This window comes from Gallus gallus, chromosome 1 (genome assembly GCF_016699485.2).
Source record: "Gallus gallus isolate bGalGal1 chromosome 1, bGalGal1.mat.broiler.GRCg7b, whole genome shotgun sequence".
Taxonomy (NCBI): domain Eukaryota; kingdom Metazoa; phylum Chordata; class Aves; order Galliformes; family Phasianidae; genus Gallus; species Gallus gallus.
The window spans coordinates 98,683,896-98,708,180 of NC_052532.1; the positions used below are offsets into that span (position 1 = coordinate 98,683,896).

Consider the following 24,285-nt stretch of genomic DNA (forward strand, 5'->3'; position numbering starts at 1 on the left):
ATTAAGTAGTTTTACTGCAAGGAAGGCAATGAATTCTGTAGTCCTTGCTACAGACTTGCTCTGATTCTATGGCTTTAAATAAACTCAGTGGGCCACTGTTTTCTGGCATGCCTCATAAATCTGCCTATATAAATCTCAGTACATTCTGCAATCTATTACTCATGTCCATATTAGAGACAAAGTAATTCTCTTTGAACTTCCACTGCTGCCAAAAAGCAGCACATCATAATGCAGAACAATTCCTTCTTCATGTTACATCCCCTTTGTTTTTGTGTTTGACCCTTGCATTTATGTGGTGGGGAAAAGTTTGCACTTCTTGTTTTCCAGATAGTTTCTGCAAACTTTCTGAGCTCAGGCAGAATGTGAAGTCACTTTGCAACACTTCATGAAGTGAGTAATATCTTTAGAAGAATCCATTGTAACAATTCTTTCTCTTTTGTTATGTACCCTGGAGCAAATGTGTGGCCGATTGCATTTGTGGGTGAGTTCAGAACATTTGGTTTCTTATGCAAGCTTTAAATGGGGTCTTGCATCTTTGACGCAAAGGAGTACTTCTCTATAGACTTTGGAACAAGCTTCCCTTGAAGGTTCTTGTCTGAAAGGCTTCTTGCTCAGGAAAAGCAGGAACTGCTGCTCAGATTTAATCTCTTCACTGCTGGGATCCATTTTGGAAGACTAGGCAAAGCTTCAGACATTTGCCTTGCTTGGGTCAGTGCGCTTTCTCTAATTAGAGAGGTAGTTTGAGTTATCTTCTCATTGCAGCAATTAACACTTGCAGCCACTGCCAGAAAATTTTGTAATGATTCAGAAAGAGCATCCAACTCCACAGAAAGCTGTAGTGTTCCAGTCCTTCTTTGTCAGAGATGAAAGTTTACAATTCAGCTAGGATCAAGCTGCTCCAGAAGGCCATTAAGCCATCCTTGTGCATGGTGTGTCGCATGTTGTATATTTATGTTCCTCTATGAATAAAACATTAAGTGATTCCATACATCTGATTTTCACATCTAAGTATACTCCTTATAGCCTTGTATTACAGGTGGGCATGTAGACAAAAAGTATCATAACAAAGGCAAATGGTTGACTACTCCACTTAATCCTGTGTAAATGAATCCTTCCAGTAGCAGTTTGTCCCAGTGAAATTCACAGACTGAGACTGCATATAGCAATTCTAATGAAGTTTTTCATGTTTATTTAAAGAACCTAAGCAGAAAAAAAAAGTTTTTACAATTGTTGTATTGTATTTTAATGCTAGACAGCTTCCTATCTCCCAGAGTTTCAAGAGTATAGCTTAATGTCAAGTAATAGAAGCAGAGGTGGGCAGAAAAGCAGTTATTGGATTGCTTTGACCCACTGGCAGGCATATGGCTGATAATCCAAATGAGGTTCCATGTTACTCTTCCTTTCAAGAGATTTTAAGGGTAGTCATTTAAAATACACATTACCGTTGTCCTGCTTCTCTGTGGATTGCCTTTTTTTAGACCTTACTTTATGTTAGAGCATACTTCATCCCAACTACTTCACCTTTCAGGAGAGATATGAACCGTGATTAGGTGTATACAGCAATAGCTTTCTATTTAGCTACATTTACACATTAAGCTATCCAAAATGCAAACACACAGCATGATTTTTATATCAAGCCATTAGGCTGCATCACTTTTTATTTTCATTTGTTTCAGTGGGAGTTAAGACTATTGGGAATCAGCTAAAACTAAATAAGGTTAAACCAAATTTAAACTTGAATAAATGTTTGCATATGTATTTGTATAGTTTTATCTGGATTGTTTAAAAGTCTTACAGCTCTCCTTTGTGGTCGAGGCTTCCATTAATCCTGTGCAATCCCACTGAAGTCTGTAGACATAACAAGGAGCAGAATGTGGCCTATGACACTGTACTGGCAAAAACATCTATCTGAGAAAAGGAATTTTTCAAATAAATTCTACTGAAACTGAAACAAGCAATCATTTGGTAGATACTGTTCCGGAAAACATTACCCCTCAAAGTGTTGAGTAAGTGAAAACAGGATTGTAACGGAATCATAACCAGTGCTGCTGAAATTTGCCAAATACATAGCATTTAATAATACAAAGTGACAGTAATCTTGAAATTTGAATATTTGAAAACTACCCACGCTCAGAAACAGATAGAAGAATAATGGGTCAAATTGAGATAATTCATGTTAAAATTCTACTGGTTTGTATGGAAAAATATACCGCTAGATGACATATTATTAAAAGCCCCCATCTTAGAAGAAGCTGAGTGATATGTATTGTCTAACTACATTTTAAAAATAAACCCTCTGCTTGGAATGTAGTCAATGAACTTTGTAAGTTCATGAGCAGTATGCTACGTATTCCTAAATATCTAGATTGTGTTCTTAATGCAAACAATGGCGAGCATAAGGAAGAGCTTCACCAGTCAAGTCAGACAAACAAAATATGGATTAAAGTTTTAGCAAGTGGGCTAGAAAGAGCATAGGTCTCAGCCCAGCTAGATTCCAAAGACAGTAGTAAGACACTTTAATTACGTGATTGATGTGGGCTTCAAAAGAAAGCACCAAATCCACAATGACCCCAAGGTCACAAGCATTATCTGAAGGATAAAAGAACTACCACAAATGGAAACTACCACAGATGACACCTGAGACCTCTGCACCAGTGAACTAATCAATAGCAACTCAGTTTTGTCTGTGTTAAGTTTAACAAAATTTGAAGCTACCCATGATTAAATATCACAGAGGCAATTACACAAAACATCAAACTTCTCTGTAGGCTCTGCAGGGACTGAGAGGATATCCGAATATGGTCTGCATACAAATGACACAGCAAATAGGGTGGCTGAATAACGTTAACTAAGGGAAGAGTATAAATAGAAATCAAAATAGAAAGCATAAGACAATCACAGCCTTCCTAAAGAATGAATTCCCTTCAGCAAAAGTGAATTTTGTCAATACTTATAAACAGTGAAGACAAACCAGTTCAAGTTCCCAAATTAAATTAAATAAAGGACTGACAAATAGTCACTGGAAAATCAACATCTAGAAAAACAGAGGAGCTGTTAAGGATTTTGATTATTATATTCACTTTCATTAGCACTTCTAGAAGCAGGAAGTCGGTGCCTGTATTTCATTAAAAAGGAATTGCTTAAGCTATGTAGAGGTATTAGTGATGCGCTTGGCCTTTCTCTATAGACAACAGTAATGTTGTTGAATTGCAACGATACTCTAATATGGGAAGACAATAGCTGATCAATTATATTGTTTCTTGAAAGGCAGTGCTGTAATAACTTCCAACATCTTTCCTACCTTTGGAAACTTTAGAAAAAGGAAAGGCACAGAGGGCAGTATAGTAAGGTCCTTGTTAAAGAAGGGAAAAGAACTTTGTATGTTCCTTCAAACCACATGGAAGCTCAACTTGACAGGGACAACACCAGAACAAGAGCAAGAAGACCAAGCAGAAGTCCTCAAGAAGAACTTCCAGAGAAGCACGAGCAATGACCAAAAAATTTAAACCATTTTCAAAAATGAACTTGAGATTTAATGACTGAGAAAGTTGACATTAATTAAAGCAAATTTAGCTGTGTCCTTAACACTTGAACATGAAGCTAGTACAGAAAGCTGGAAAGAGAACACAAATTACCTGGAAAAGGAATTTTAGATCATCCATGTCTTTTTCCTAGCCTGCGTGCATTTCTTGACCACGTTAGTGAAGGATCTGTGCCAAAAGCAATCACAGCAGAATATGGATAGAAGATGAAAATTTAATAGATCTCAAAGGGCTTGCAAGGAAGAGCAGTGGCAGAGTTCAACAGAAGGCAGTGGCAGAGACTATAGCTTAAAAATGTTCTCTGAAAAAATAAAATAAAAAAATCAGAATATCAGTTACCTAAATAGAAATGTGTGTCGAAGATGAGGTTTGAGGTTGGTTGTTTGATCTTTTTCCTTTTCTTGGGAGGGCAGAGGGAGTGTGTTAGAGATATCTAACTGATCCCTAATTCTAAATAAAGAGAAAACGAATGCAAAGGTAGTTATTGCCAAAAATCAGAAATGCAACTCTTGTTTTCTAATAAATCAAGGCAGGAGGAGGGATCAGCCATGGAAGATATGTTTTCTCTGTCACCTTGATTTAACAGCAAAATTTGACCTCTGCTCTTTAGTTCAAAAGTCTGGGCCTTCTGTGAGCTTACATAATTAGATGTCAGATGTAAGGCAATAACGTAATGAAACTCAGGTGTGGATTTACCAGGACAGCCAAGGGGGACGTGACCTCCTTCACTCCCCCAGTATCCTCCTCTGCTCTGTTCTGCTTTATGTACCACTGCCTTCTGGTGCTCTGAGACCCATCCCTGTGTCTACCCTTGAAACAGGGCAATTGGCTCCTGGTGTCTACAGCGTTCAGGGCCGAGATCAGGTGCAGGCAGTCTCAGAGAGGCTGACTGGACTCACAAACCCCTCCCAGCTCCAGGTGCCCACTACCGCCATTTTCCTAGCATTGCAGGAAAATGTCAAGTGCTTGTTTTCCATCTCTGCTGCCATGCTTGATTTCTATAGGGATGAAATTCAGGAAGGTTCACAAAATACAAGAGTACTCAGCTTGCTTAGGTTAGACATAATCAGTGCTTGCAAAAGTTCAGTAATGGTGAGTTAGAACTTTAGTTTTAGCTTGAAAAATATAAAATCCAAGAAAAAGAGTGAGTAATTATTTATAAAAATAAATAAATGCATTTTGTGTGTCGGATGTGCTTTGACAGCAAAAACTAAGAGAAATCCATTCTGCATCCTCCTCTTCAGAATCTCCTACACAGAAGAGTCTAGTTCTTGTAACTACTTGTAAAGGAATCTAAACCTGCATCACCTCCAACTCAGGGAATACCATATACATCTCCTTATTATAAATGTATAACTGTTATAACTGGTGGACCACTACTGCTTCCTGTATTTTTTCATAGCACTGTTGCTTTGTTTTCTACTTTGGGTGTTTTGTTTTATTTTGTTCCAACATCAAAAATTACAATTTTTTGTTTGAGTTAAAAAGAAGGTATTACTTGACTGGAAATGAGTAATTTTTGATTAAAAACGAAACAAACCACCTTATAAAAACGACTGTGTAGTAAACAAAAAATCTCAATTCAAACAGTGCTGAACATGACCAACAGAAAAGAAATTCACCTGTCCGCTTTGGCAGGGATCTTCTTAACTCCTTTGATTTTCCTAACTCTTTAGAAAAATTATTCCCTTCTTCAAGTCTCCTACTGTCTATGTGACATACAAAAATAGTTCTTAACTCTTTCCTGGAAGCTTTGCCAGGTCACTAACTCTTTTATAAGGTCTCACGCTTTCTACAAGGTATAACATGTAAAAGAGAGGCTAGTATTTCACATTCTCTCCCTACCACCAATATTACAAGGATAAAATCTGTCATGTCCCCAGAATGACCTTCTCTCTAGTTCTAGTTGGTATTGCTCTGCTTTATGGTTAAATATTATTTAGATCAGAAATAGGATGTGTACACACAGGTACTCATACAACACTTCTAAATTTTTTTGCACACAATTTTCATGGGTCTAGCTTTATAATTTACAGACATGTAGGTTTCAGAAGGTTGAGATTTAAGCTGACCTATTTTGTAATTCCAGAAAAAAAGACAGAATCCACTTGTTTTCAGCAATATTAATGTTTTTATGTTATATCCATTTTAGTAGTCTACATATATACCTTTGATTCTCTGGCCAAGACTGGTGATTTGATTACTATTCAGTGGGAGCAGTTGATTTGGAGCAGATCCTATTTCTCTATCTCTCCTTTTTTAAAAAAAAAAAAAATAATTTATTTCTAGGTTTTCATATTTATGGCAATAAATTCTTTGTAAAAAAGTTATTTTCTTGAGCAGAGTTCAGAGACCACACAGAGGCCTCTGAGATGTACCAGTTCAGATGCCATCCCACACCCTTCTGACAAAATTATCACTCTTATAGCAAAGGATGCAAGACCAACACTTTGCACATTCTCTCTATTGGTAGCAATTCACAGTCCAATGTAATGGAAGTAAGCAGCATGAAGCACTGAAAATCACCTGGAATTGTATTTTCCCTTACTCATAAATTCAGTTTGAGGACAACTATTACCGTTTCAAAAATACCGTAAAAGGACTACTCTAGTACAAACTCATCCCATTAGCAGAGATTCAATGAGAAGACACTGGTACAATACTGTTCTGTATCAGTATGGCCACAACAGAGTCACAGGGTTTTTGGTTCTTTCATTCTTATTCGCTTTTCATCTGCAGTTGTTGCCAACTCTTCATGGCAATCTCCAAGGCCCTACAGCACCTCTTTCCTTTGGACACTGACACCAGGGTGGTGGCTTTTGTGTCTATAAGCAGCAATTACTGCAGATGCCACTGCACTCTATCCAGAACCAAGACCAAGGTCAAACCCCACTGTACCAGGAACCTACACATTTCTGGAAAAAGACTAACGTTTTCCTTTATTGCCTTGGAGAAGATTCTCAGAACAGACTGTTTATTTTTTTGTTGGCCTGTGCTTCCCATTTTTTGCCTCTTGCCTGCTGACTTCCCAGCACAGCCCACGGTGAGCAGAAAGTTTATGCCAAGCCTCAACATAGCCACATAATTTGCCCGGTGTTGCCAGGCACGGATACACGCTGTCACTGCTATTTCTGTAGCTCAAGAGAAAGGCAAAAATAGCACATGGTAGTTGTAATGCCAAGATTCCCGGGGCTTTCTGGCCTGTCAGTGGCATGGTACTTTTTATGAAGCGGTTTCCCGGGTCAACAGTTGACCTTGGAAATGGAAAGCTGGCCCCGACTAAGAGAACTGCCCCAAAATATTCCTGCTGTGCAGCAGGGCTGGTGTCCTGGTATGCACAGGGCAGACAAGCAGGGAGCTGTCTAGGATACCAGTGACATGTGCTGGCAGAAAATCACCACTGCATGCTTTTGCTAATTTGGCTGTGCTTTGTGCTGTTTTCTAAATTGGCTTAAATCTGTTTTGCCTGGTGATCCAGCAGGTTAAAACTCCAATACCCATACCATGGAACAACAGCCTGAGATGCTGTTTGCAAGATTTCTCAGCAGCACCAATATGCTGACTTTTAGAGAATACTCTAATTTTTATATATGTAATAAATGTACCAATCTCCTTTCTTCAAATAACACAGACATCTTTCACAGGACTATCATAGAGAAACTGATATCCTCCCTAGTATTTAGATTACTTAAAAACTCCGTGATAGTCTTGTGATTTTTCCATTATGAATCAATCACTGCTTCACTGTTTGCCATAAGGTTTTGAAACACTGCAAGATGTCTTTCTTCTCCAAAACTCACCTCTATTCCAGTTGAGCAAAAACTACTAAAGTTTACTTATTTTCTTTCTTGTGCACGTACATCACATATACAAATTATAATGATTTTTTAACCTTATCTTAAAATATTCCTAAGCAATAGCACATTCAAATTATATAATTTCACTATAATTAAAATGGAAGGTGCAAAGTAAAATACTCAAAATTTGGCAAATGACACAATCAAGGTTGTCTACACAATCATACTTTGCCTTGTTAGCACATATGCATTCTGGCACTACTTGAAGAAGTTGCTAGAAATTGTTGAACTTTCCTCCAGCAGCAGAATTCTAAGAACCTGGTAGCTTACAGATCAAAACAGAATATGCTATGTGAACAGTGATTCTGTCATCTCTTAATTTTGAAGACTGGGTCTACAGGACTTCAGGGGAATGAGGGAAGGTGCTGAGAGAAGTACACCTTGAATTTTTGTATGATTGTTACAAATACGGTATTAATTACTCTGATGGGGGAAAGAATAATATTGCTTTGAAACATGACAGTGCTACGGACCAACAGATTCCAGTGTCTGCTGTACTCGAAATAGGACCAAAGGGAATATGATGGAATAGTCATGTTTTAAATTTGTTATTTGTAGATTTTTTATAGAGTGATGGTATTTTAAGCCAGGATTGCCAGCAAAATGCATGAGAGCCAATAAAGTCTAGCAAAAGTGCCTTCAAATCAGAGTTTGAAATCAACAGAAAATAAATGTAGATCCCATTCAGATCCTTAAGAGAGCTTCATCCCCAGAAACATACTTGGGCTTACCTTAAATCCTAAGTCCTCTATTTCTCATTAGACATTAAGGATTATGATTGCAAATAATGGTGTACTGAATGCATTCTGAATGGTTTGGATGCGTTGCACCCTCTAAGCCAACCTGAGAAATTAATGCAGGTCTTGTTGTGTTTTTGAAATACAAAAAACTATATATGAAATACAAAATACTTCTGAGTCGTCAGTATTATGCTTATAACCTGCAAATAACAGCTTTAAAAATAATACGGAAAGTCGGCAGCAGCTAACATGGAACCTAACAGCAAAGTTTGTTCCTCAGTGTGAAACATTTATTTGTACTTCCTGCATTCAAGTGGATATGCTTGCACCATAAATTTGAGGCAACTGAGGGCTCTGATTCCCATGACCTACTAACAGTCATGCAAAGCAAAGAACTTGTATAGAACAACAAATTCCTGTCTTCGTATTTTCCCCCTGACAACAGGGCCAGGGAGTTTGAAGTCTTGTGCTGCTTGCAGGGTTTTTCATGCAAGAGTTATCCACAAGGGGTTGCTTTCATAAAGTTTAAGATCCTTTTAGATAGACAGGTAGTTGAAAAAAAATCCTTAGCATAATTGAGAATCAAGTTTACTGCGTGTGTTGCAGAATACTAAGGTATCTAAGTATTTAAGAACTGAAGGTGGGAATAAATTTGTGTGTTGAATTTTGAGCATGTTTGCGTTCCACGAATGAAAAACAAGTTTTGTCAGGTTGAAGATAAAGTGATGATGACCAGTATAAAAAAAAAGTCAGGATGTCTCAGAAACTGTTGGCCAAATGCAATATAATAAGGATAGCTTCATTATGAAAGATGATATGCAATAATGTAGAGAAAACCTGGCTCATTAGTGCAAATAGGATAATCCTTGTTGATCTATTATTGATAACAAATGGTACTAAGCATATGAACCTCTGCTCTGTTGTGTTTCCAACATTCACCAAGACTTTGTAAAATTAATCACATTCATCAGATTCAGCTATTGCTTTATAACCGAAGAACAGAACTGGTGCTAATGTTGTAGCTGATTTTGTTGTTTTTATGAGTATAAAGAGATTTTCCTAAGTTTATATTCCACAACAACAGGCAAAAAATTACTCTGTGATGCATTTTATGGCAAGTATCCAACAAAAAGAAGGCCAAAGAGGTAAGAGAGAACATGCTGGGCCATGGTCATAGCACATCAAGGTAACATTAATGGCAAGTGAGAGCTTAGATACAGACATGAAGTACAACAGGGGATATAAAATGCTTATCTTCAGAGGGTTGTGTTTGAGTAACTCTTCTCAAATACAAGAGGCAGTAGTAAAAGTGGAATGGTACAGGTCTCAAATTCCATCAAACAAGGTGAAGTAGACTAGCCTCATGGCTGATTGAAGTGTACTTCACATGGGAAGAGGCAAGGTATGTCAATGTTTTGTTACAAAGCAACAGCAGGCAGGGCAGAAATCATTTTGAGAACAGGGGCACATATCTATGTTTTAACAAGGAGGTGAAGCCAACAATGGAAGAAGTGATGACGGAGTTAAAGAGGTAGGCTAATATGAACAGAAACTTCCTGAATGAAAACACGTGAGACAGAATCACATTTGTCAAGGTTGAAGAACATGGTTTGCAGTAAATGAGATTAAAAAAAAAAAAAAAAAAAAAAAAAAAGCAGACAACTTAGTCAAGAATTATGGAAGTAGGATGGGTAGAGTGTGATCATATCGAGACAAATCTGGCAGAAGAAAAATAAAGTGGCAAGTATAGCCATAAAGATACTGAGCAAAGGAATTGCCATTTTGTCTGATTAGATCAACTTGCCCTACTGGTAGTGAAGAAGTTGGCAGTGCAACCCACGAATTCATAAAAGACCTCTCTTGAGGTTAAAGAATTTGAGTCTACATCCTGTATGCAGACATATCTGAGGGGGTCTGAATTCAGCAGGGACCCTGTGAAGCTGAATGTATGAACTTTGCTGCTCTCTCTGGCAAGAAAAGGTCAGCAAATATTTAACTGGATTGAAAAACTCAGAAATGCACATCTATAAAATATCATCAGGAAACCAGATTTTTGTGGTTGGAGATACTTGGAAAGCTGTGATCCTATGATTCAGTCTACTAAAGGAGAACTGTGAAGAACAATGTGTGATTTATTTTTTTTTTCAGTATGTCTTTAATAGGCTTAAAGATTTAAACAGTTGCAAGCTAGAAGCTTGTTCAAAGTGTTAAATGAGCACATAGCAAATTCCAGCCTCTGAGTATCATTTGTACACTACTGACTGTTTGTCAGGTTCTGATCTATTTTGTCTCTAACTGTAGCAGGGCCAGCAATCCACTCAAACACAAGTTGATCTGAGTGCATCAGAGCCACTTTGAACATCTGAATTTCACTGTAAGCTTTCAATAAAAGGCGTGGGCCAAAGCAGCTTAGTGACTAGAACATCTGTGTATACAGTCCTGCAAACCCAGAATAACAGGGAATGACCAATTTATTTCTCCCTCAAGTTGGGCAAGGCAGATGGTAGAATGTAGAAAAGAAATAGAGGATCTGAAAGATTCCTCACTTGAACGGTATCTAGATGTCTGTGTTTTAGTTTCACATGCTGAACTGATGCTCTTCAAAATTGTCTTTCATATAATCATAAAATGGCTTGGAAGGGACCTCAGAGATCGTCCAGTTCCAACCCTCCTGCTGTGGGCAGGGCTTTCAGCTTATTAAATTTCATTTATTTTTAGTTTATGTTCTTACATTCATATTTTAGAGGAGAATGGAACTATGTGATGCGATTGACAGCACATTGTGCTGAAGAATCAGCAGCATTCCCACTAAGGAACATCCCACTGTGTAGGCATGAACATTATGACAACATGTTGTATCACACCACAGCCTGAGGACTCCCAAAACACACACCCTTGAGAATTCCTGGGATCAAGGAAGTCACAGTGTCAGAGGACATGAGGCTACCAGCAACAGCTTGTGATGCATTTGTTGCAAGGAGATTGATGTACATTCAACATGAGTAACATTTTGCTGCAGAGCAGGCATGGCTGTGACTAGCTTGTGAAGCTGTGGATTCAGAGTGTGGCCATATGAAAAGTGCTTGTGGAAAAGAGGGCAGTAGAAAATCAGAAGGGAGACTGCACTAATCAGCATTTATGTTTGCACTGAGGGAAACCTCCAGAGAGCTAAAGGCTGGAATGCCTAGTCCTCTGCACCTCCTTCTTCGAGGCTGCTTATTCCTAATAATTACTAATTACTCACACTGATGAAGAGAACAAAGATACTCTTCCAAGTATGATTGTAAAATCAGTGCTTGAGAGCTAACTCAATGGGCCTGCAAGGACTTCTCTGACTTCTTACTAGGAAATTGGATACCTCTAATTCACTTATTTATGGTGTGATTCTTAGGAATTTATGGGAGGTAAAATGGGATAAAATATTAACCTTGCAGGAAAAAAGTGCTGGGATTAAATAGTCATATGGAGGACACGTATGGGCTGTCTGCTTTATGTCGAAGCTCATTTCTAGTACATGTGTATATCTAGAGGTTTTAACCACAGTATCTTTTATTTATTATATGAATTATGAATAATATTTTCTTGCTCTTTATACAAATGCAAGGCAGTAAAGGAAAAGACAGGTAGGGAAAAGAAACAAGAAACATATAACTTTAGGAAAGGCAGCTGTAGTTTATCATGCGTACTGTATTTACTATTTCCAATTACTACAGATGTTTTCCTTAGCCCTTAGGAGCGGTACCCATGTTAGGGATTAACTGCATGCCCAGTGTTTCTTCTGTAGTCAGTATTTGCTATTTTGAGATTTCCAGTGAACAACTGAAATGCTGAACTAGCTGCATTTCTAAACCAAACAGAAATGTATAACCGTTGGTTTAGTTTCTCAGAGTCTTTTGAGTAGTTTTGGTGTTTGATCACTGAAAATAACTACAACTAAAGTCATAGAGAGAAATAAATAAATAAATAAATAAAATTAAGAAAATAGAATAAAGAAAAAGTATGTTGTTTTGTGCATAACAAGCACCCTCAGCATGTTTCATGCATGTTGCTGGGCAGTAGATGGCCACAGACTTTGCTGGGCTGATAGTTTCTGGTGCATTCCTTGCCAGAGAAAGGGAGCAGAGGGAGTTCTTACTCAACATGTTGTTTGATCTGGCACACAGGAAGAGAAGACACCATCAGAAATGGTACAGCGCTTGCCTTTTAATGCTTCAGAATGAACTGTGTTTTGATGAGATATTTTTGTCACTCTTTTCTCCCTGCTGTTTTTTCCTGTTAAGGCTCTTGGATCATAGCTCTCTGAGACACAGACAATCAGTTATCCTGTATCTGCACAGTGTCTAATACAATGATATTCTGAATATAATCTAGTATTTCATTTACTGAAGTGTAAATTATACTACTCTAATAAATTATACGACTGCAACAAATTTTATGACTGTTGAGAAACATCTGTTTTTTTCTGTTAGCTCAAATTCTAGTGATCCATTATACCAAGTTTCTCATACCTGTTATTTAAAACAATTCACAACAAATATGATATGAAATTTTGGACAAATCCCAGCCAATCTTTTTATTGTTTTCTGGCAGCAAAGAACTGTTTCAATCTTAATATTCAGATAACATAATCTGTTCCTACAACATAAAAAGATAAATCAAATGATCTCCTCTATAGTATTTGAACAAACAAAACAGCGGCAACAGCAGCAAAAAAAAAGTTGAATAGATCGTCTTTAATAAGCAGGAGGGCTTACTGATCTCAAAAACTTATGTTTTAGAATGCTGACCACGTACCCTCCCTGTAGAAGCAGTTAAGCTGAGCCTTCAGCAACATTCAAAGAGGCAAGCCACAAGTGCCTTAGTAGAATGCAACATGGTCCTGTCCTTGGCACAGCTTTCAGCACTATCTGGAGGTAGACTGGGCCTAGTGTGATCAAGGTGGTTAGCTTGGTAGACAGTGAAATCATTCTTGTACCTCAGCAGCAGGCACAGAGAACTGGTCTGCCTCTTTCCTCTGCTGGATGTGTTGGCCGTGTGGGCATTTTCAGTCGCTATGGGAAGTGATTCTCTTCTTATGTTTTTATAGCACAAATACACACAGTGGGGCAACCCTATCAAAACTATGCATCAACAACTCAAGAAGAACAAATAACTTGGGTTACAGAAGAACTAAGATTGCTGTTTCCTGTGCTTCATTGAAGTAGATGAAGTGTGAGTATCTATCTCATAAAATATGCTTATGTACTTTGATTTTTTCATCTTACACTCGCTGGTCTGCAATCTGCTTACCATGACAAAAGTCACCAGAGACGCAAAGTGCTGTGATAATGAGAGAACTGTAGGTAACTTCCAATCAGTCCCTGGGGCATATTTGGAGTTTACTACCCATAGGTTATAACGGTTTCTCCATGCAATTGCAGCTGACTCTACATTTCTCCTACAGTAAATATATGCAACCATTGAAAAATAAAATGCAGGTTTACCTTAAGGGAGTGCTGAGCACATCTCTCTTTGTATGCCTCATGTTTATCCATCTAGAATCTTGCAATCTTGGGAAATCAGAGTATTGGCTTTTGTTATATTAATCTCTCTGTTGGAAGCAGCCATCATTTGGCTATTGTAAGTTTTGTGTAATTAGTAATTTATGGCCCCTAATTTTCTCAGATACTTTCTGCAGCTGAACCTGCAAATTACATTATGCCAAATATTAAACCTCTGGAGGCAATGTATATAGCCTTTCAAAGACCGAAATTATACCTCTTTAGGGGGTTTACTTCTCTAACAAATGTTCATTAAGAAGGATATCTTTGTATGCAAAGTGCTGGCATAAATTACAATATAGGAAAATTAATAATTAATGAGATTTTTTCATTATATTATTTTGATCATCGTTATATTTTCATCAATTAGTATATGAGTGTGTTACTTAAGTAATAGCCTTGCTCCTCAGAAGATGTGCATCTAAAATGACTTCTTTGGGTAAAGTACAGGTTTAATTCCTTTTAAAGTCTGTTACATGTTTCTTTTTTTTTTTTTTTGCTGTTGTTTGCAAGCTGCCCAGGACACCTCCAAGTAACACTCTATGCAGGACACAGAGACGTGAAACTCTTTCAGCCACCTCATGACATTAACATGAAATTATCATTCAATTTTTCAGCAGAAATAGGAATGTGTTTAACGTTTCCTTTCATTTTTTCCCTAATTTTAAATATCCCTAACACCGTGCCAGAAGTAAAGTCAAAAGTTAACATTATACTAATGGGGTTAATGTATGGTCAAAGTCTACATTTTTTTTTTTCCACTGGAAGAGCATTTGACATTATTCTTGTTGAATAGAGTCAGTAGCAATATGTTACCAGCTCACAGCTCTGAAAATAAAAGCCAGCCTGATCACACAAAACTAGATTAGTGTAGTTTTTTATTCTAAGTAGATCAGACTGTCCAAAGAGGTGTGTTTTATTTGTGCTTACAAGAGTGATGCTGCTGCTTTGCAGTGCAAGCAGTACATTTGATGTGCAAAGGCTACAAGTAAAATTCCAGCAGTGTGACAGTTTATTCTCTACACTGATTCACTGCAGCTCTATTCCAGCTCCATCCCAGCTGTTTTCAGTGGTGTTACATTGCCTCGTCTGGGCAGAAGTGCAGTGATGAATGAGGCACACTTTTCTCCAGTTTGCAGTGAGCAGCAGTGAATTTTTTAGGTAGCCTGTTAAGAGACCTCTGTTCCCTGGCACAGGAAAACAGATGAGGATAAGTAGGAGCCAAAAGGAAAGGTAAAACCTCAGAAAAAAAGCCATCTGCCCTCTTCTCACCTTCCCACTGAAGTCGTCTGGTAGCAACACCATGTGCTCTGCATTTGGCAAGAAAGGGTTAGCTACATATAAGAAGGAAACATTCTGCAACGCACAGTTCCGTACGAGGAGACTGCTAGAAAAGGAAGTGCAAATTAAGGCTGCTCCTCTCACTTTCTGTGCTGGCTTCTGCCCAGAGGGAGAACTGGGAGAGATTGAGGTACAGCCATAGCACTGGGATTCAAGGGGAGGATCAATGTCCGCAGCCTCAAGGACGTAAGGATGAGGTGTCAGAGTACCTTAGCAGTTCCCAGGGAGTTCCTATGACTCTGAGAAATCCTAAGGTCAACTGCTTTAAATTTTTTTGCCTTCCAGGGGCTGGCAAATATCACCCACAGAACAGACACCTGCTCAGGGCTTACCGCAGTGCTGAGACTTCTTCACAGTTCCCAAAGTCAAACTTACTTAACTCTGAGCACATCTTTACAGAAAACACCATTCACAAGGAATACGAGCTTCTGAAGGGGCTTCAAGAAGCTAATAAAGTTGTATGCTTTTTAGAGCATACAGCCTCAGTTTGCCCATACAGAAAAACTGATCCATTTGTGAATGCTGTGGGACATGAAGAGGGCTCGCTCTGCAGAAGGCTTGCCCTGGGGTTGTACAGGAGGTGGCAACAGGGCACCCTGCAGTGATGGAAGCTGTGGGGCTAGGAGAGCAGTGCAGTACCTCCCTCCCCAACCAGCCCATTCCACAACCCCAGCCAGGTGAGCAGGGCTGGGGTGGTGGTCAGGGCAGGCCGCAGCCTGGCCTTCCCCAGGCACTGCTGCAGGCCTCAGCCTGGACAGGGCTGCATCAAGGTGGTGCTGGGTGCAGCAGGGGCCCAGGCTGGGAAGGGGCACCTTGTCTGCTTGTGGAAGGTCTCAGTGCTGAGGGAAACGGTATTTGCTTAATACAATGGAGAAGGGGTACTTAATTAATTTCTTCTGTGGTCTGTGGGGAAATTCTTCTAAGGTCTGTTAATTCTTCACTGAGATCTGATCAGCAGGAAGCAACGTTCTGGTTTCAGCTCTGCCTTTGCAACTTCCAGCTGCTCCTGGGAGGGCAGGGCGATGGTAAGAAAGACTGAATTGCCTGCAGATACAGTGAGGTCTGGGTAAGATGTGCGTGGGAGCTGGATGAGGGACTGCTGTTTGGGTGGCAGCACTGTACTGTGTCTTCACAGTTATAATTTAAAGTTACTGATGAGAGCACAATTAAAAAAATAATGGCTTGTTCCTCATTGTAGTTTTTCCAGCAGAAAAATGAATTAGCAGGTTCCTGATCTCCCCTTTGCCTCATACCTGCACTATCAACTACCACAATTTACTGCCCCCTCAGCCGAGCTGCTGCAACTCTTTGTGAAGCCACTCTTTGAACCCAGTCAGTGAAATCATCCATTTGGGGGGGGGGGGGAGAAAGAAAGAAAGAAAGAAAGAAAGAAAGAAAGAAAGAAAGAAAGAAAGAAAGAAAGAAAGAAAGAAAGAAAGAAAGAAAGAAAGAAAGAAAGAAAGAAAGAAAGAAAGAAAGAAAGAAAGAAAGAGAGAAAGAGAGAAAGAGAGAAAGAGAGAAAGAGAGAAAGAAAGAAAGAAGAAAGAAAGAAAGAAAGAAAGAAAGAAAGAAAGAAAGAAAGAAAGAAAGAAAGAAAGAAAGAAAGAAAGAAAGAAAGAAAGAAAGAAGAAAGAAGAAAGAAGAAAGAAAGAAAGAAAGAAAGAAAGAAAGAAAGAAAGAAAGAAAGAAAGAAAGAAGGGAGGGAGGGAGGAAGGGAGGAAGGGAGGGAGGGAGGGAGGGAGGAAGGGAGGGAGGGAGGGAGGGAGGGAGGGAGGGAAGAAAAGAAAAACCAACATAGAAGGAAAGGGTACAATTTCCAGAGCACATGGGGCAACACAATTTTGTGTTGTTTTTGACCACTAGTGGGTTTCCACCAAGTACAGAACTTTAGATCCTCGATGTATGCTTATTTTGAAACAATTCATCTAAAACAATGCAGATGTTTCCAAGCACAGTGGGAGGGGAAGGGGCATTGTTTTAAACCTGTAAAACTGTCCTAGCCACCATTCATTTGAGGAGGGCTGTAAAAGTAAAATTCCCCTGCCTTACACAATGCTGATTCACACCCTGCTGAGGTACCAGAGGTCAGTGTGATTAAGGCATGTATATACAGAGGGCCATAATAAGGTTACATGGGCAACATTAATTCTGGCTTTTCCTAGCTTTTGCACGTTTGCTTGAGCAAACATTATCTGTATTCTTGTGGGATACCGGAGGGATTTTTGCAGCTGTATCTAAATCACCTAGTGTTTTTTCCCTCTGTCTATCTTCACTAGCCATGCCTGCCTGTATAGAAATATCATGTGAAGAGAAAGCAACTGCTTTAACTAAAAGTAAACTTTCTCCGATCACATACAAGGTTATGTACATGTAAGTTGTGCACAAGGGTTGCAGTTATTAATATAGCTAGTGATAACTGATAATGTTGCCAATTTGACTTGGTTGGTCTGTTACATAAGCCAGCCAGGAGCTAAGCTAACCTCGCCAATGCTGCTTGTACTTTTGATCTAATGCAAAAGGTGAATTTCAGACTCTTAAAAGTGAGGGGCTAGCATAGACCTAACTAATACTACCTAACTGCTTGTACTTGGTGACTGTGGAAATAATGGCAGACGATACATTTAATTTCTGATGCTGAACAATCAAGAACCATTACAGGAATATGGAAGACATGAGTAAAGCAATTAAGATAAGTGGAATGGCTTTCATTGCTTGTATCAAACAAGTGAACTGCTCAGGAAGATGGGCCAAGTTGACGAACTTGCTCAAAATGAATGACCGATGCAACTTTCTATGTATGCTTACTGTAACTCCTACGCTATGGTAGCTAGATTGGCTAATTGTCAAAGCACTGATGTGGCACACTTCCACTTACTGTTCAAATAAGAGCATTACTTGTTTTAAGTGAAGTTAAAGATAAACTGACTGTAACGAATGAAAAGTAAATGACTAAATTTTGTTCATAGAGAAAGCTGAGCTTATAAACATATGCTCCTGAGTTTATAAACATACAAGAATGAAGTGATTCCTGTTCTGTGGGTCTACTCAAACGAAGTTAGTCACTTATGTGAGTGTTCACAAGATCAGACCACAGCATCCAGAAACTCAGCTGCTACACCCAAACACTTTTCCCACAGCACTCAATTCTTAGTCACCACTTGCCAGGGAGAGCAGACTGTATGTAGCAGAAGTCATTCTGGTCAGTGTATTGCCTGTTCAGTACAAGAATTTGTCTTGCTCATTTGCCATGATTCATTTTCCAAGACTGCAATGTTAATTTCTGTCAGTCATAGGTACTAGATTGATACTAAATGAAAAGGTGAAGAAAGCCTTGTCATTTGCTCTTAAGTCCAGAGCTGGGGAACCCCAACCTCACTGATACACAGGGATTGACAGTCAATTTGGAATTGACAGTAATATTAATGGTTAATATTTTGAAATGTTTCAAATGATTTGGGGTAGCTGCATCATAGAGATTCCTTCCTGCAGTCTGATGTCAGAAAAATAAGTCCACTGACCTCCTGAGAAACCAGTGCCTCCCTGAGACCTCTCCGATCAGTCTCCTTAGACTCCTCATTGCTTTTGAACACTTTCCTGTCATATTAGTTACCCAGAAAAGGAAAGGAACTGCCTAACCTGCTGCTGTTTGCTGCTGCCACTATGGAGCCTGCAGGGCTGTAGTCCTTTTAGAAGTTTGCAAATTATTATATTATTAACTGTCATCATGTTTATTTAGCCGGTAGTTAACCTTCTGGTTGTGGACATACTTAAAGCCAATATTCACTCAGTCTGTGGGCTTGAAAGAGAAGTGTAAGGTAGCTCTGAAAAGGCTGTGTATCCACTCCCAGCAGATGACTTCCAAGAGAGCAGTCTTTCTGCCTACTCACCATCATCCAGAGGAGCTTCCTGGATCCCTGCGCTTCCATGAGAACGGAGGGGAGATGCAGCTCCTACAGCCGCCAGGAGCCACCAGCTTTGAAGAAAGGGATGAGATGACCTCATTAAGCAATGCAAAATTTACTCTTAAAAATACAGACCAACAGAGCCGTAGAAACAACACAGTATATATTTTTAAGTACCTTAGTCAATTCATTCAAAAACTGTACGTTGTCAGGAGGAGGGGATGCAGTTTAATAATTTTAATGGCCAACACTTAATAAAAGATTAAAGGTCTAATACATTAAAAAGGAAACTCTGCTGATGGTAATCACTTTTGCTGCTTTTATACATCATTTTGTTCCATGTTTGTGTATGAAATGAGGTTTGGGGAGGCGGGGGGAATTTGAAGATTTAGGGAGATTACTGCTTTCATGGGAGTGTTTTATTGCACTTCGGCAGTTCTGGATTTAACCAGAAAATCCAATTGTGGAAAAAGGATGAAACAATCTGTTTTTTCTCTAATCAATCACAAGGTTGCAGGACACATTAAAATAAATTGGTGACCACCATTCTTCTTCCTTCCCACTGCTGTCATAGCAAATGATGATCCAAAAGTTGATTGGCACTTCACATATCAGCTCTGATGCCCGCTGCTCTCTTTTTACCAATTTTTATGATCACAAACAAATAACTCCAGAGGTGTTAGAAGAACACAGAGAAAAACCTTACGGTAGAAGTGTTTTAAAAAGTGCCTCCCATAAATGATTGGCAAAATTAAGATCAATTACATGAAATACTACAAAGATTCTCATAAAAAATAAGTAATATTTTACTCTACTGTAAAATATTTCTATATTTTGCCTCTTATCCCTAAACTAATTGTTATCTCAAGTATAGCAACTAGCAACTAAAATCAAAGGCAATATCTTCAAATCGATACAGAATGCGGAATCATCCCCTACTGTTGCAATAAATAGCTGAGGCTTAAAGCCACAACACCGCTGTGCAAAGACTCTGATCCAAGGTAGTTATAATTTTACCCCTCTAAGTCTTCAAATTCAGAGTGGCAGAAATGTTCTTCACATGTAGACTACGGACAGACTGCTTCTGGTACCTAAGCAAGATTGTTTCTGTAAATGCAATGTAAATGCACGCCAGTGTTAAGAAACATCTCACATTTTCTTAATGTAAACACCTAGACTAAGCTATTATATTAGATATAAATGAGTGTTAAAGCAATTCCAGAGGACAACTCATCCTTTTCCAAGGCAGATGCAATATGCAATGAGGTGTGTCATTGCTGAGGGTGTCTTCCTCTTTGTTGAGTCTAGGTATAGAATAGACAGTTCATTTTTAGACAGTTAAATTTAGGTTAATTCCATCCAAATACTACATAAACCTTTCAGAGAAGCAATTATTTAGCTATTCTTATGACACTGACCTGAGATCAGTAAGTACAAAAGACTACAGATTCTCAGTATTAGTTGATTGAGGTAATTAACACCATCTTTGGACTGTAATTTACCTCAGCTTCCTAATTTCTGTACATGGATGTTCCCTGTCCTCCACAGGCAGATCTCTGAACCTGTGCATAGGAGCAAAGAGGTCTTCACATATATTTTCTGCTGGGAACTGCCAAAGCCTGTGGGCTTCAACTCATTGCAGCATCAGAGCCCAAACACAACACCTGCATCTGGAGTGGACAGATGTGATGTGAATGAACCAAAATCTCTCAGAAGATTCCAGTAATAAAAAAATCCCACTAAGCCCTAAACAGTACCCATAGCTAAAGGCTCTGTCCTGTGGCCTTTTATTGTGCAAAAAGTCATTAGGATTTGGGAGGGCTTGTATATATGCTTGGCATTAGATGATGCAGAGTATGTTGGTGGTGGTGGTGGTATTACAGATGTTCAGCTAACAATTGGGAACAGCAGCAAATAAAGTGAAGCCACTACAAGGTACAGAAAGCACTGCGTGAGCTTCTTTGTGGTATTTGTTCTGGGCCATATTTTGTAGAGCTGCTTCTCATTTCTCTTTTCCCATCTGTCTTTCATGAGCACAATATAAGAGGTTAAGTATTAATATAGAGTCTCTCATGCTTCACTGACAATGATGGGATGTAATACTATGTTTGATTATAGCAACTGAAAAAATCATTGCTTTCCAGCATGGCAATCAGGTGCTGATATATAAGAAGACAGAAGTGAAGTGCTACAGCATGTCACTCCTCAAAACAAAAGCAGGAATAGTCAGGGAGATTTTGCTGAACAACACCAGAGTGAAAGACAGAAAGAGAAACTGAAAAAGAAGCAGCAGCACATACCAAGACATAGCTTAAAGAAGCACTGGAACATGGCTTTTCTGAAGGTCTTCAGAGGGATTTCTGGGCTGAGAGCTTAGCTGCAGAGGGCTGAGAACATAAATAACTGTCACTTGTCTGAATACTCCTGAATGCAGATGTACGGATGTGTGCTTTCTTTGTGTGAAATACACAAATGTATAACACCATCAGCAAAGATGACTGCTCTCCTAACCATTTCTAGTTCTGATTAAATAAAACCACGTCTCTGAAAATCAGCTAATCTCTCAGACAGAAGGGGTAACAGCACTCTCTGTTACGTTCTAATAAATGTGGCTTTATATGGGACAGAACTATTTGTCATTCACTGCAATCTTATGTTTGTGTATATCCCACATAGAAAATAATAGTTACCCCAAGTTTTTATCATATAGTTTTATGTGGTGACCATACGTAATTTCTAAAGTGCTGACCACATAAATATTTATCATACATATTTTTCTGCGCAAGAACTGCATTTAACTTCATCAGTTCAATTTCATTTAAAAAAGACTAAGCCAGCATATTGAACTGATTTCTGGCACAACTGAGGTGGTGTTTTTTTTTTTTTTTTTCTTTACTGTCATTTTAATTCATTTTATTACTCTGCTATTTTTAAAAGATCCCATTTATATTGTACATTGCAGTTCCAGAGATTAACAGTTGGAAACGAAAGATTAATTTACAGGAAATGCAAAGTATCAAAGCGTAGTGACAGGAGTTATCTTAAGAGTTGTATCATATTAAAAACCTTCTGATATATACCGTGGCATATTCTCTGCAGTTTAGATTTAAAACTTTTACAGGCAGGGGCTACCTACTGTTGGTACTGCTGTGAAATAGCATGTGCTAAATCAGTCCATTCGAACAAGTGTCTAGAACGGAAAATTGTGATCATAGTTTAGAAAGAGGAAATAAGTTGTTAGAAAATATGAGTAACAATGCTCATTGTAGAATCTTACAGCATTTCAGTGACTTAACAAAAGCGAACCCCGCGCGTGTGCGCAGCCAGTGGAATCGATAACCACCTGATGGCCGTCCGGTGGGCCACATGAAGGGAATTAACTCGTCTATCCACTTTTGGAGCTGAAAACTCTCCATATTACAGAAACTGCCACCAGACCTGGCACCTTCGCCGGCAGAGGCCAAGGGTTAGGCAGTTCTTGGAGAAACATGCATCGCTGAGCTTTTAGCTGCTGACAGACTAAGTGCGAGGCTTCATTTGTCAGAGGTGGTGGCGAAACCATCCAGAAGTTTTAAACAAAGCTCGCAAGAACTATATCCCTTATGAGATGGTGATAGCAAATGCTCCGAATTACCCATTGTAGTTTACCCACAGCCATGGTACTGGGCATTAGGCAGTATGCCTCTAAAAGAATCGTATTCTCGCAAGCAGGAGTTATAGTCTTGGGGCAGAAATTGGTGGGTGTGGTTCTCTGGCCTGTGTCATACAGGAGGTCAGACAAAAAGATCACGATGGTCCCTCTGGCCTTTTAAATCTGTGAATCTTTGATCATTAAATGGAAATCAAGTTGTTTTCAAAATCAGGCAGTGCCTCTCTACATTTGGCCTGCACAGGGGCGTGTATATTTGACATTTGATGCTGTAAAATATACAGAGGTTAATATGATATTCTGCATGAGTGGGGCACTGTCCGTTCCCACACAAAGCTTCTTGTATCACAGGCTCTATCACATAACACTGTTTTAGATACTATTCCACTGTCAGTACTGCATGCAGCACTTTATCACTTGCATAAGGCAAGTTCTAGAGAAAGCAGAATAGGCTCCTTGTGGACGTTCACTGGAGGAGCACATGAGCAAAGGCAGTGTTCTGCAGCTTTTCTATAGCTAGAGTAATGCTAATACTCCTTTTGATGTAAGCGGGATCATCTTTGCACTACTGAAATGAGCATATAGAACTAGCAATTTTTTTTACCATTCTCAACAGATTTTGCAGTCATTCTGGATGTTCTGCTGGTCACAATGGAATGGTATCAAAATGTAATTGATGGGTTTATTTTGCAGAGGCTAGGGTTGTTTTTTTTTTACTAAGGCTTTAATTTTTTCAAAAGAGAAAATTCTATTAAAAAAAAAAAAAAAGCCATCAGACTGTCAGTTGGAGAGAAGATGGCACTGCAAAAACAAAGTGATAGAAGCTGGCTATCCAAGAGAAGCATACAATTAGTCCTGAATACCTTTCTTTCAAAATTATACCAATAACTGGCAATCTTATTCACTTGAGTTTGCATTTGGCTAAATGACAGAGACTTCTATTAACTGATGCATTTGGAAAAAAAAAAAGAAAAAAAAGAAAAGTTCATTTGCAAATAGCAGGGTTTACTATCGGTGAAAAGCCTGTTTTCTTTCTATTAAATATATATATATATAAAAATATCAGGGCACCTCTAACTGCATGATTCCCGTTCCCAGCACACAGCATGTATCACTACATTTAGGATGGTGGAATAGTCTTAGGAGCCTGCTTTGCTGCATGAGCAGTGCTGTGAATGGTGATACCTCGCAGCCCTTTCGTAACCACCTTCTCCACACACAGTTCCTGCCCCTTTTTGTCTTGTGCCACTGTATTCTGCTTTCTCCCTGTGTGTTGGCCACGTTGTGAAGCCACCCAGCAAACAGGTCGGGTTTGAAAAGAAAACAACAAATCCTACCTGCTAAAAAAAGAAGATAAAAAGAGAAAGAGAACAGAGCCACCATGGCGCAGCAGAGCAAGCCAGGAAGCCTGTGAACCATCCTGAGCATCACCTCCTCGTGAACAAAGCTGGGCTCACTGTAGGCTTAGTGAGTGATGTCTGTAAGGAGATAATCTGTGCCTCTCCAGTTTTGCGTGCCAGATATTCACCCTTCTCCACACCTCAGTAACTGTGTCGCTTCCCATCCACCCTAGCTATCCCATGACAGTTAGCCACAAATAGATTCAGAAATTGACTGTCAAGTTGTTCTTTATAACGTAGTTTATTGCCATGCATGAAAGCTGCATTGACTTTCCTCCAAAATAGGAGCAAAGAGCTGCACTGCACTTGATGTT

The 24,285-nt window shown here is 39.1% G+C and overlaps 1 long non-coding RNA gene across 1 annotated transcript in view; it reads right to left on the bottom strand.

Moving 5' to 3' along the window:
• LOC112530514 overlaps positions 1–24,285 on the bottom strand; it is a 54,598-nt gene that overhangs the window by 18,572 nt on the left and 11,741 nt on the right. Inside the window, exon 3 of the long non-coding RNA XR_006931387.1 lies at positions 18,908–21,309. This is a non-coding gene — a long non-coding RNA (uncharacterized LOC112530514). The remainder of the gene's footprint in view (positions 1–18,907; positions 21,310–24,285) is intronic.